A 15,069-nucleotide genomic window follows, 5' to 3' on the forward strand; every position below is an offset into this window, starting at 1 on the left:
CTATCCCCGGAAGTTTACAGTGTAGTGCCATGTTCCTCAAACTTCTGTGTGTAGCCAACTCTCTTGGTAGGTTTTTAAACTGTAGACTTTCAGACTTCACCCAGGGATTAAGACTGTCAAATTGCAAAATCCTCAGGTGGGAACAGGGGAAGGGTAGACCTTCATGCTGTAGTCAACATGTAGTCAATTTTTGTAAAAAATTCTCAATTTTTGTAAATGCAGTCCAAAATCTCTAGAATTTTTGTAAATGTACCACCTGTGTGCCTGTAGAATCTTGGAAGCAGAGTAGGTGTTGTGGAGTCTTCCCAATATCTATTTTCCCATCTTTTGGTAAATTCACACTTCCCATCCCCACCCAGTGTGCTTGAGGAGACCGTGGCTCCATGTCTGGTCATGTGGGTGGACACATTGCTCAGAGTTCATCAGCACAGTCCCACTTCTCCATCACAGTTTGGCTTGGGAATGGGCCCATGACCTAATGAGAGGTGAAGAGGTGTGTTCTGAGAACTTTTAGGGGAGGACATGTCCTTACATAGACAACTTGCAGGAACAACCTCCTCTCTTCCAAGATGTGGTAGAGGAAGCAAGTTCCCAGGGAGTTAGGGATACCACTGTGCAGAATGAAGCTGGCACCATGGAGGGCAGAGAGGAAGGAGAAAATGGAACCAGATGTTTAATGACATTGATGAGCCACTTAATTCCTTTGGCTCATTAACTTTTGTTTCTCTTAAGAAACAGCTGTGTGTGTGTGGTGTTTTTTGTTTGTTTGCTGTTAAGTTGTTGTTGTTACTTGCAGTGATATAAGTCCTAGCTATTGTAACTGTGAGATGGCTGCAGGAATCCTCATTTTAAACAAGTTACTCCAAGTGATTTTAAAGTAGGTGGTGATGGACCTAGTCTAATACATTTGGATAGGTATCATTTTCAGAGTAGAGGTGTTTGCATCATTGGCTTATTTTTGAAAATCCCTAAGGAAAATATGTAATGTAATGTTATGAAAGTTGCTCAGTTGTGTCTCTTTGCAACCCCATGGACTGTACAGTCCATGGAATTCTCCAGGCCAAAGTACTGGAGTGCAAGCTTTTCCCTTCTCCAGGGGATCTTCCTAAACTAGGGATCGAACCCAGGTCTCCTGCATTGCAGGCGGATTCTTTACCAGCTGAGTTACAATATGTAGGTTAATACAAAAATGTTTAACTAAATTACATTTAATGAGTTGTATTTTGAAGGTTTGACTCATTTGTCCATAGTGCATCTGTCAAGGATAAATGCTTCTGAAACTTAAAATCATACATTTTCCTGCTCTGCTAGCATAAGATATGATTTCACTGCAACCACAACAACCATTGTTATTCCTCTTATGTGGTGAAGTGGAGAAAGAGTTTTAAGTGATCATTACTTAGTGAAAATTGAACGTCACCATAAATAGTCAACAGATCAGAACATTTAAACAAAGCTAAAAGTTCCTTTACACTTCAACACCATTGAAGTAAAAAATGCTGCATAAAATTTATATGAACCATTATCATCATCTTGCCCTTTCAGATATTGTTACTGAGTCCAAGGTCATACTGCTCATCAAATGACAGGCCAGTAAATTAAGAGATGAGATGTTGGGTCAAGGAACAGTGACTTTATTTGGAAAGCCAGCAGATTGAGAAGACGGTGACTTGTGTCCCAAAGAACCATCTTGCCTGAGTTAGAATTCAGGCTCCTTTATTACTAAGAGAGGAGAGAGTAAAAGCAAACATTTTCTGGGTCCCATCAGCCTCAGGCGGGGAAGTGTCCATTTCTTCCTCCCCGCAGTCATTCACAGATGAGCCTGGTCAGGAGCTTTCTTGTGAGCTAAACAAGAGTATTTTAACTTTAATGTTCATTACCTGGGAAGCAAGGTTCCCAGAGACAGGCCATTATGTATAATTTAAGCTTAAAGGCAACATCCCTTTAGTGATTAATTTCTATTAGAATACAAAGTTTTTCCCTATTACAACACCAGCTCACCATATTTCTATTCTGTTGATGAAATCCTGAGATACTAAAATTTAATGAATGGTAGATCCAAAATGGACAAAAGAAAATTGTATTATTTATTAATATACTTTAGAGGACTAGGCATAAAAAGATTTCTATAAATGACAACTCATTAATATTCCTTTTACTTGAAGGTACTCATTGAATCTGTGATTAACCTGTCAGTTTTCTAAATAGATATTTGCTAAGGAAAGGAAATGAAGAAAAAGGGACCAAAAAAATCTTAAAAGAGTTTCTATAAAATTTCAACATGCATTTCTAAAAGACTTTCCTTTGATTAAATAAAATAATCCTGTATGATTCTAAAAACTTTATCTGTGACACAGGTCTGAAATCTTTCTGTCTGACAACAAAGGTCTCTGAAACACTGATTACTTAAGGCAGAAGTTCCCACTGGTCAGTAGAGTAGGTAGGCTTTCTGAAATGCTCCCCTTAAATGTCCCACCCTAATCCCAGCCCCTGTGAATGTGAGGCTCTCTCTCCCATGATTGTGTTATGTGGCACAGCTGACCTTAAGACAGTGGTTCTCCAGGTGGACCTCATCTAATCACACAGACCCTGAAAAGCCAAGTGCTTTCTCTGACCAGCAGCAGAAGTTGTAGAGATTCAAAGCGTGAGCAGGATGAGGCGCGCCATTGCTGGCTTTGACTGTAGAAGACACCATGAGAAGGAATGTAAGCGTCCTTAAGGAGCTATGAGAGAGGTCACAGTGACTGCCAGCCAGGAAACAGTGACCTCAGACCTACAACTGCGAAGAACTGAATTCTGCCAATAGCTTGAATTAGTTTAAAAGTGGGATCTCCCCAGAGCCTCCACACAAGGCTGACACCGGACCTCAGCCTTGCCATACCCTAAGAAGACAGCCTAGCCAACCAGGGAATGCAGCCAAGCCAGCCTGGACCTCTGCCCTACAGAACTGTGAGTTTGTAAGTGGCTGTTGTCTTACACCTCTAAGTTTGTGGTAATTTTTTACATTGCGATAGAAAACTGATAGAGTCAGGAAAAATGTGACCAGACTACTTAACGTAGAAGGAAATTCAGTGCATCTGCTACACCAGTTCCCTGGGCAAAGGAGGTCTCTAGACACAGGAAACAGTGTGAAACCACAGGCTATTTCAAATATTTAAAAGTCTACATCGTCATACATTTATTATCAAATACTGCTGTACAGATTTACTTGATCTTATTAACCATCAACTTTCTCTGTTTCTAGCCCCACTAGAATATAAGTACCACTTGGGTAGGGGTGTTTTCTCTCTTTTCACCATTATCCCCAAGAATATAACCTGATACCCAATGGGCACTTAATAAGTGTTTTTCAAAAAAACAAACAAATGACTTGGGCCAGGATTATATCAAGTTGGTATTATAACATCAATTATTCAACTGTTGCCAATTACTTGTGTTTTTTTTTTTGGTTATCCATTTTATTTTATTTTTTTTTAAATTAGTGTATTTTCTATTTTTTAACTTTACTATTTAACTATATTTTTTAACTTTACTTGTGTTTTGAACTCAATAGAGAGATAATAATGATAAACTTGTATGGTAAATGAAGTTAGATTGACAGATCATTCAAATCATAGGCTTCATGGACAGGGGAAAGCAATAAAAAGGACATTAATTATTAATATGTTTTCAAGAAAACATGTTTGTCCACACCCCACCTCTATACATATGTGTGTGTGTGTTAGTTGCTTAGTCGTGTCTGACTCTTTGCAATCCCATAGACTGCATCCCACCAGGCCCCTCTGTCCATGGGATTCCCCAGGCAAGAACACTGGAGTGGGTTGCCCTTCCCTTCTCCAAAAGGAACTATAGGAAGAAAGAAAGTGATGTCGCTCAGTCGTATCCAACTCTCTGTGACCCCACGGACTGTAGCCTACCAGGCTCCTCCATCCATGGAACCTTCTAGGCAAGAGTACTGGAGTGGGCTGCCATATAGATGAGGGTAATTAGTTGGAGTAAATAAGTCTGTAACTGTTAGCTAAATTGTGGTATTGGCTCTAAATGTTTATGCTAAGAAGTTTTTTAATCAACCAAAAATCTTTCCAAATTTAAAACTGATAAGTGCTACTGCTAAATCAGCTGTGTGAAGAGAAAGTGGGAACAGGCTAAAAAAACAGGCTTCAGATTCACAGTTATTGGAACACGAACTCAATTCCATTAAGTTTAATTAAAGTTTACTGAACACCAACTATATGTACAATATTAGTAGATGCTCTTTGGCTTATGAGGATGAACAAACCTACTATGATCCTGTAGGAATTCTGTTGTAGGAGGGGAGCAAAGGCTTGTACTCATAAATACAGCACGAGGTAGATGTGAGGGGAGTTATCAGGGGGGCACAGAGAGCCATGGGAGGAAATAGGTGGAGAGCTTACCTGAAGCCAGAAGGGGCAGCAGTGTTTCCTGGAGGAAGCATCATCTGGCATTATAGCAGCGATCACTGAGTGGACTTTGCTCTGAAGTTTATTCACATTCTACAGAAGAGGTGTTTCATGAGAAACTTGCCCCTCGAATTCTTGCCCCATCTATGGTCTGATATCTAAACAGAAGCAAAACCAGCTGTAGAGCTGCTGTACCTCAGAAATAAACAGGCAGGAACTAATTATTAGACTGAAGGTTGCCCTCAATTTGTATTTTTGCAGCACTTGACCAATATGTGCTTATTCTTTGTCCCTCGGTTTTCTCTTGAATGCAGTGATGCTGAACTTTACACTGGGGTTAATGTGGAGGATCAAGCATTTTAAAATGCGAAGAGATCCAGCTCTAATATTGAATAACTGCTTCATATCTGAGAGGAAGGAAGAGCATCTCCAGTCACACTTGTAGTTGGTAGTTTCTTCTCCCCCAGGTCAGGGAGCTATAATCCCTAGTCTCTGCACTCGGGCACTTAGCCTCTGTTTCCAGCGTTCTTTCTAAATTTGTGGAATGTTTGCTCAAACTTAAATGCAGGATTGACTAAAAGACATGGCAAAAAATACAAAGGACATCTGGGAAATAATATACATTTTTTAAAAATAAATTTATTTATTTTAGTTGGGGGCTAATTACTTTACAATATTGTAGTGGTTTTTGCCATACATTGACATGAATCAGCCATGGGTTTACATGTGTTCCCCTTCCTGAACCCCCCTCCCACCTCCCTCCCCATCCCATCCCTCTGGGTCATCCCATTGCCCCAGCCCTGAGCGTTTGTCTCATGCATCGAACCTGGAATGGTGTTCTGTTTCACATGTGATAATATACATGTTTCAGTGCTATTGTCCCAGTACCTCCCACCCTCACCTTCTCCCTCAGAGTCCATAAGACTGTTCCATGCATCTTGTGTCTCTTATTCTGTCTCACATGTAGGGTTATCGCTACCATCTTTCAAATTCCATATATATGCATTAGTATACTGTATTGGTGTTTTTCTTTCTGGCTTACTTCACTCTGTATAATGGGCTCCAGTTTCATCCATCTCAATAGAACTGATTCAAATTCATTTTTTAAAAAGCTGCTTTTCTTATTCATCTTGGCACTGCCTTGGTGGTGCATAGTTCTCTTGGTTACATTGCCCTCTAGTGGTATCATGAAGGTGTACGTGCAATAAACATGTCCCTTTAGTCTTATTCAATGTTTATGGAGCATCTGTTGTATACTTAGCATTGAGGTAGGTTCTGAGAAGACTGAGATGTTTAAGACACAGTTTCTACTCTTATTTCTTGGCCTGACAGTAGAGCTATTTAACCATAGAATAGTGTGAAAAGGAACTACCAGAGAAGTACGTACAAATATCCATGAGTATGCAGAAGAGAAAGCAGCTAATTCCCCTTAAGTGTGTCTGGAAGGGCTTTTCAAACAAATTAACAGTTAAGCAACTCCTTAAAAAATTCATAGGAGTTTCCCAGGTGTGTACGTGTGTGTTGCTTCATGACTGATGGAGCAGCCTGGGTAAAGGAAGTTAGTCCTTTATTAACTATTAAAATGCATAATGTGTTCAGGTGACAGCTAGGTGCCTTTCACATGAGATTCAAACTTGCTTCATCCTGTTGTTATAATCCTGAATCCCCGCAAAACACTTCACAAACTTATTGCAGGTTGTATATTAGAAAGATTGGGACAAACTAATCAAATAGGTATTTATATTAGAGTCAAGATTTTGCTCTAGCATGATTCAAACAATAAATTACAGATGACACAAAATACAGTTTTGTAATTATAAATTTATAATAAATATAAATTAGAAAATACACAATGATAATACAGATCACTGTTTTGACATGCACTCTGGTTCCCATCTTCCCCTTCCTGGATATATAATACTGACTTTCTTTTACCATCCCTTTAAAAATTCCTATGTTCCTTAATTTGCTGGGAAAAAAATCAGAGTTTGAAAAATACAATTAACTGTCAGACTCCAATTCCAGTGTATTTACTGACTGAGATTGTGGGTATATCTTTTCCTTTTGCTGTGCAGAAGATGTAGCACCTTTCTGGCTTCTGGACTTCTAGTCAACAATTGTGCAGAGTCCTGGACCATCCCCAGCTCTGCCACCACTGAGATGCATGCCTTAGGCAATTCTCCTAATGCCTATTCCACACACCCCTCCCTGTGGAAGGGTGGAGGGATGGAGCTGTGATTGTAATCTATGACCCAAGATTCTTTCCTCTACAAAAGCAGCATCCTGTAGGGGGCAAACTTGGGTTCTGAAGGCAGACAGATTGGGACAAAATCTTGGCTCTACCGCGTACTAGCTGTGCGATATTGTCAAATACCTTGGTCTTTCTGAGCTTCGGTTTCCTCATCTGTAAAATGAAGGTATTAACATCTACCTCCAGAATTGCTGGAGGAATTAATAAGAATGCATGAAAAGTTTACTTGGCTAACAGAAAGTGACCAGTAAAGATTCAGTCCTTTCCCAACACCCTTCATTCATTGTAACAAACATATGCTGCCCCAAACTTCTACTTAAACCTGAGCACAGTACAATAACTTACATGTATTCCATTTTGCTAGAACTACCTAACATCCAGAAAGCGCCTTACCATTTGACACTCAATCTCATATACCTCATCTCATTGAATCCTCGGCCAACCCTGTGAGGAAGTTCATCTTAACATCTCTCACCCATGGTTGACTGAGAATCTGCCCTGTGCCAAATGAAATGCTGGAGTAAAGCACTTAATCCCTGCCCTCCAGAAGCCCCTTCAGCCAGGTAGGGTGAGGCTGATAAGAAAACCAGTTTAAAAGGTGCTGTAATGTAGGTGGAAGGTTTTAAAGGAGCACAGAAGAAGGGCACTTAATTTAAGTTGGTTCTTGGAGTAAGAGAGGCAGGTAAAGCGAATTGGAAAGAATAGAGTTTCTCTTGTGAATAAAGAGAGGAAATATGCATAGGGGGTGAGGGGTTGAGAAAGAATGAGGGTGGTAGAGAAGGGTGCTGGAGCGGGACTTTTCCAGAAAGAGGGAACACAAATTATTGAGGTTAGATGATGAAGTCCACATTTGTAATCAAATCTTCTAGGCTGTCAAATTTGGTCATATTTATGTGTGTGGTCGATGCAGTGCTGTGAGATGAACAGGCTTTGTAGCCCAGGTAACTGAAGTTTCTTAGACAAACCATTACCACTCTCCAAAATAACTTAGCCATGTTCCAGTTAAAAATGAAAGAAAATTAAGTCACCAATTTCTCTAACCGTAATCAGAGTAATGATAATTGTCCATGGAGTCATGGTGCCAATACTGTTTTATATACATAAATAGTCCTATGATGTATCAATATTTTTCCTTAAATGCATGCATTTTCTAGATGACAAAAATTACCTTAAAAAGTAGCAAAAGATGCTTCGCTAACAATAGGGTTCATTTCTTCACTCCGCCTTTGCCCATCCTATCCATGCAACCCAGCTCTTCAGTGGATGTGGACATCTTAGATTCACTTCTCCTTTTGCTTATTCTCAAAGGGAGTGCTTGGGTTTCCCAGGTGGCTCAGTGGTAAAGAATCAGCCTACCAATGCAGGAAACATGAGTTCAATCCCTGGGTCGGGAAAATCCCCCTGGAGGTGGAAATAGCAACCCACTCCAGTATTCTTGCCTGGAAAATCCCAAGCCTGGTGGGCTACAGTCCATGGGGTTTCAAAAGAGTCAGACACGACTGACCTTGCAAAAATCAGAATGCCAGAAGTGAGGTAAATGAGTACCACAGCAGTGTGATGAACAGGCTTCCAAGCCATGGTGGCGATGGAGTGCTGTGAGATAACAGAGCAGATTTTTTCGCCTCGCTAACTTGGGCAAGGATGCAGTCTTGTCTTCTCCAACCTTGATTCCTGGCAGGAACAACCAAACATTTGCATTTTAGAGTCCTTTTTTGGGGTGAACGTTTAGTGTGTAGAACTTTTTCTCCAAGGATAATTTTAGCACCAAATTATTTCAAATCCTGGCAAGTTTCAAAATATGAGTGGGTGACTTAGGAAAAATCTATTCTCAAGAAATAACAATGGTGTCAGTACAATCCAAGAGATTGGAAAGGGGTTTACACACACACACAAAGACACACATACATACTCCTTCACTTCCAAGAAATTGAAATTGATTTAACACATTGAGATTAAGTTCCTTGGGTGTTTCTCTTAAATGCCAAAGAATAAATTTATTTTGGCATTAAAGACAAACATTTCTAACCCACAGAAAAGAGGGCAGAGAGTTTGGGCTTAATAAGAATTTTAGGAGAATTGCTGATACAAAGGCAACCCTCATTCCCAATATACCACTCCCCTCTCCCTCCTGGGTCTTTCCTTTGAGGAACACCAAAATCAATGAGTCAGTTAAGATATAGATCCAGGGCATATGCCAATCATCCTGTGTGGTTCCAGAAAAAAAATGAAATACCCGTAAAGAATGAGTAACTACACGTTTGCACATATAATTACTCCTATTTGCTTGCATTCCACATTCCTTTTAATTTCTCCTCCTACCTCCCAAGTTTTGAGAAAGAAATAAAAGTTACATTTTTCTATGTACAATATCCTCCCAGGTGGGTGGTCATTGTCCTTGGTAGCAGGTAAATAGCAAACATGAAGTGACTGCTCCACTTCTGTGTATTTCATGGAGTCCAAAGCAACAGAAGAGCTCAATTTAGCATTTCTGTGCCGAGGGAAATTAACCTACTGACATATACAAGTTTTACTTGGGGGATTTTCTGTTTCTAAAAGACAGGAGAAGGCAGATTATCTTTGAGAATTTAAGAATTCATAACTCTTTTCTGTGGCCTCGATTCCTGACATAGATGTAATAATGAAACCAGAATTACCCATAATCCCAAGTAGAAATGATCACTGCTAACACACTCATATCACATGGATGTCATTTATTTATGTCTAACACAATGTATGTGGGTGGGTGGGTATGTCTGTGTAAATTACATGCTGAGTTATATCAGGAGGGCCACAGTGAGGTGGTCACCAGCCCAGGGCTGCAAGTTTGCAAGGAACTACATTTCTGGGCACTTAGCTGAGGTGGAACACCAGTAATGTTCAACACTTCACAGCCTCTACAGCTTTGTATTATGGCTATAGTACACACACACACACACACACACACACACACACACACACACACACACACGAAAGGAAAGCCTCTTCCTCCAAGCCTCCCCAGTGTACCATGCTGATAAAGCTTAACACTGTCCTTTGGGCAAAGGAGCCATCTGCATTATCAGAAAGCAGGTAACAAAGAGTGTATTTGTAATTGAGAGGCAATAAATTGGCTTCCCTGATGGCTCAGTCGGTAAAGAATCCACCTGCAGTGCAGAAGACCCAGATTCAATCCCTGGGTTGAGAAGATCTCCTGGAGAAGGAAATGACAACCCACTCCAGTATTCTTGCCTGGAAAACCCCATGGACAGAGGAGCCTTGCAGGCTACAGAACATGGGTTTGCAAAAATTGGACAAGACTTAGTGACTAAATCACCACCACCAAATTGATGACTGACACCTGCCCCCAAGCAAAGGGAAGCATTTTTGCAAGCTCTTCTCAGAATGCTCACTCATAGCAGGTGACCTGGCCATCTGTTTATCAAGATTTCAAGTCACATGCTTTGAACTCCTTACATTTTTCTTCCCTCTGCCTCAAATTTTTTTTCTTTTTCCTCTTCTTGCATTGCCTACCAAGGTTCTGCTGAGTGGATGGTGGGTAGGATCTTGCCCTCTGGCCATAGCTGATTGTAGTCTGATTCAAAGCTAGACCTTTCATTGGCCAGGACTGGCCAATCTGGGTCTCCCTTTGAAAAGTTAAAAGGCAAAAAGATTTCAGCCCATGTCTGTATACAGACTTGAACCACAAACTGCATGCTGGGGAAGCAGAAAGTGGAAGGAGGAGGTCAGGTGGTGAGCAGAAAGCTGATACCCCAAAGTAAGAAAGAGGCAGGGAATGTCTTCCAAATCACTTTCCAGTTCCTATGAGGCTGTACCTCCAAACTCAGGTTCTGGGAAATATCCTCGAATCCCATCAATAACCGGCAAGTTTTGACCTGTGTTGGTTTTAAAGGATGTCTGTTTCATACTAACATTTGGCCTCTTTCTAGGCTCAGGTTTCTCATCCTTGAGGAGCTTCCCTCATAGCTCAGTTGGTAAACAATCCGCCTGCAATGCAGGAGACCCTGGTTCGATTCCTGGGTCGGGAAGATCTGCTGGAGAAGGGATAGGCTACTCACTCCAGTATTCTTGGGCTTCCCTGGTGGCTCAGTTGGTAAAGAATCCACCTGCAATGTGGGAGACCTGGGTTCTATCCCTGGGTTGGGAAGATCCCCTGGAGAAGGGAAAGGCTGCCCACTCCAGTATTCTGACCTGGAGAATTCCATGGACTGTATAGTCCATGGGGTCGTAGAGTCAGACATGACTGAGCGACTTTCACTTTCTCATCCTTGGTGCTATGGACACTTAGGGTGAGAGAATTCTTTCCCATTTGAAGGAAAGTGGGTTGGCTGTCCTGTGCATAGCAGTGTGCTTGAATGCTACTCACTAGATGCCAATAGTTCTCCTGTCACAACAATCAAGAAAGTCTCCAGACAGTGTCAAATGTCCCCTGAGGGGCAGAATCACCCCCAGATGAGAATATCTGTTCTATACCAGTCTAATGCTTAGGCTTTCAATGCTGGTCCCCTTGTCACCTCCAAGACAGACCACATCATGTCTGCTTTAGACCTAGAAACTTGCTCAAAGCCCCTCTTCTTCCTTGACCCAATTTTTTCAGAAAGCACTCTTCTTTTCTCTCTTTCCCTGTAAGTCTGATCTAGACTTGCTGTTCTTGGCTTACAATCCCTATCTTCAACTAGTCTGATATCCTGGGTAAGAATCTCCAAGACTTAAACTATTCTTCAGAAAATCACTAATGACCTAACTGCATATTCAATCCAATGTACTCATGAGGACTCACCTTTTTCCTGCAACCTGTGTCTATTCCTTTCTATTCACCTTTACTCTTAAATTAGTTTGAGCAGGAGATGGCAAAGAAGCAAATTCTTTGACACTTACACTCAGCAAGTTTATAACTTCTTGCTATAGCAAAATGTACCCACAAAACAATAAGAAAATCACAGAAGGAAAATATAATTCTCAATTGAATACTATTGAAGATCAAACAAAAAAAAGTGAGAGAATAAATGAATCAACAATATTAAACCATCATGATATCCCCCACCCCATTTCTGATGTTATGGGGGTTAGAGAAAAAACTATTTGCTTTCAATAAGTTTACATTCTAATTAAAAATTCAGTGCATATATATACATGTGTGTGTGCTCAGTTGTGTCCAGCTCTTTGCAACCCCATGGACTATAGCCCACCGGGCTTCTCTGTCCGTGGGATTCTCCAGGCAAGAATATTGAAGTGGGTTGCCATTTCCTCCTCCAGGGCATCTGTCCGACCCAGGGATTGCACCCATGTCTCCTGTGATACCTGCATTGGTTGGTGAATTCTTTTTACCACTGAGCCACCTGGGAAACCCCATGCATGCATATATATATATATATATATATATAATTGAAAAAGATAGCATATAATAGAGTCATTTTGCAGTGCATAGATAACCAGTACTGCAACGAGTTGGCAGAGCACCAGCATCGGAATACTTCATATGTATATACCATTTCTACTATTCTTAGAGCACAGGCACGTCACGATGACCGTTGTAGAGTGTATATTATGCCAGTGTCTATATAGTGAATTTGACATTATTTGCTTTGTTCTACATAAGATGGATATTCAAAGGGACTTCTCCTGAAGCCTGCAAATCTGGGTACAATGGGTGATAATTTACGTTTTAAAAAATTGTGTAAGTTGATTTACATTATTGTCTTAGTTTCAGGTGTACAGCATAGTGGTTTAGTACTTTTGCAGATTATACTCCATTATACAAGGTATATAGGGTTGGTCAAAAAATTGGTTTGAGTTTCCCCATAAGACGCTATAGAAAACCCGAATGAATTTGTTGGCCAACCCAATATGTATTGTATATATTATTATAAGATAATGGGTATACTTCTATATGCTATAAAGTAAATCCTTGATGCTTATCTATTTTATATATAGTAGTCTGTATCTGTTAATCCTGTCTTCCTAATTTGTCCCCCTCCCTCCCTCTCCCCTTTGTTAACCACAAATTTATTTTTGAATATGTTTCTGTTTTGAATATACGTTCATGTCATTTTTTAGATTCCACATGTAAGTGATATCATATAGTATTTTGTTTTTCTCTGACTTCTTTCACTACAAGTAGTATATTCTCTGGGTCCATCTATGTTGCTGCAAATGGCAGTATTTCATTCTTTTTTATTAGTCCCACATTTTAAACTGGAGCTGTTAGACACATCCCTGCAAGACTAGCTGAGAGGCTGCCAAACTGGTCTTTCATCCCTCACAGCCATTACCCATCCATGGTCTTTGTAAAGAGAAGGCTGGAAGAGAGAGAGGGCTGAAAATGTCACAGCAGAAGAAGAGTCATTGACTTGTTGACCTAGAGCTAAGTTCTGTGCCCCACCCCCTCCTACGCTCCATGAGATGTGAGCCAAGAATGACTAGGGTGCTGCAACAAAAGGAGACGGGGTCTCCTGTCCCAGCTGGCTGCTGACTGAGCTGCATTTTGCCTGGAGAGTCTGAAGGTGGGGGCTAGGTTGCAGTCACCCACAAGGGCAGGGGTAGAAGAGAAAACACGGAGGTGGCAGTCTGTGTGCTTGGTACAGGAAGGGCGGGGAAACACGAGGTTTTTCAGGACCAGTTAGATACTGGGAAGAAAAGTAGGCTCCTTCCATCCTAACGGAACCCTTGAAATGAAAAGGCCTTCTTATGAAGCAGAGACATCCACATAAAAAGATAAGGGGGTATGTAATGCTGAAGCCAGTGGCAAGTAATGCATCCCCTGCCATAGAGGCCTGTGAATTGCAGGGGTCCTTGAGGAATCTTCAAAGAATCCACACATTGGCACCCCACACAAGAGCCAAGCTTTAGTCTTCTGTCGTGACAGAGGGCATGAGTGTCTTAAGAGAGAGCCAGCAAAGTGAAGGACTTTGCCACTTTTCTTCTGTTTCTCTCTCCTCCTGTCCTGACTCGAGAAGACCTAGCAGCAGGCAAAAGAGGAGGGGAAGAGAAATAGGGAGGGAAAAGCTTCCTGAGCCGTGAGTCAAGCTGAGCTGGTGGGAAGAGGTGGGTGGGGGAGAAGCTTTTAGGTCTGTATTTGGATTGTTGTTGTTGAGTCACTCAGTTGTCGCCAACCCTGCAACTCCATAGGCTGTAGCCTGCCAGGTTCCTCTGTCCATGGGATTTCCCAGGCAAGAATACTGGAGTGGGTTGCCATTTCCTTTTCCAGGGGATCTTTCTGACCCAGGGGTTGAACCTTTGTCTCCTGCATTGCAGGCAGATTCTTTACCACTGTGCCACCAGGGAAGTGTATTTGAATTGGATGGGATTTTTTAATATTTGAAAGTGAGGCTTGTTCTTGTGACCTAAATTTGAATCTGTTGTTTAACAGCCAGAAATGGAGAGGTGATATAACATGGTGGAGGGTAGGAGCTGGAGAAAATAAAACCATTTCCTGTTTGTCCCTCATCAAATTCAGGTTAACAAACTGGTTGAAAGCACAAAAACCCTGTAAAGTAGGATTATTATCTATTAACACTGCAGTTCAGAAGATTTCAGTTCCCTGCCTAAGGTCACATGGCCGGGAAGTGGTCTCAAAGCTGGAAAGCTGGGACCTGTGACACCATGCCCAGTGCCTTCTCACTGCATCCCAGCTGCCCACTTGAAACAGCAAGGTTTGAGGTTGGCATTTTAAAAAGAGGCAGCATTTTGCAAAGAGTACAAGTGAGGGCATGGCAGGCAGGTATGAGGGTGAAGTCTTGGGACACTGGACCAAGCTGGGGCCAGCGTGCCGAGAGGAGGGTTTGCTGGGAAGGGAGGGTGTCAGGTGGAGCTAGGTTGTTGAGACCTGGGAAGGGGCACCTGGATCTAATTGTTCTCATAGGTTCTGAGCCAGCGAGTGAGGTGAAGAAAGCCAGGAAGAAGCGCTCTGGTGGGGCTGAGGGAAGACAACACAGGAAATCAGACCCTCTCAGGGGCCAGGATAATGAGGATGAGAACAATTAGAACAGTAACGGTAGCAACCGAAATTGGCAGGACATGATGACCAATTTGATAGAGGGAATAAAGGAGAGGCTTAAATAACAGGTTACTAAAGAAAAGAAGCTGCTCAGGGCCTGTCCCTAATCTATTGAGGTAAATAGCTCAAAGGGCAACCTGTCAGTCACTGCCGCTATTAAGAGCCCAGGACTGCCAGTGAAGGCAGATTGGTCTAATCTAGTTTAGCCTTTCTTCTGCTCTTTCCCTTGACTGGCGATGTGGTGTGAATGCTAATGCATGTGGTTCAGAGGATTCACAATGCTACATCACCCAGGAAAGCCAGCTGGCTGCCAAGACACAGCACAGGGTGACACTCACTGGAGTGAATTGAGCGTCTGGCTTTAACCTTATGGGCGGCTGTTTTCCCCCTCCCCCTCCCCCTGT

The sequence above is a fragment of the Giraffa tippelskirchi genome, chromosome 2 (genome assembly GCF_054371585.1).
Source record: "Giraffa tippelskirchi isolate mGirTip1 chromosome 2, T2T-mGirTip1v1.2.pri, whole genome shotgun sequence".
Classification (NCBI taxonomy): Eukaryota; Metazoa; Chordata; class Mammalia; order Artiodactyla; family Giraffidae; genus Giraffa; species Giraffa tippelskirchi.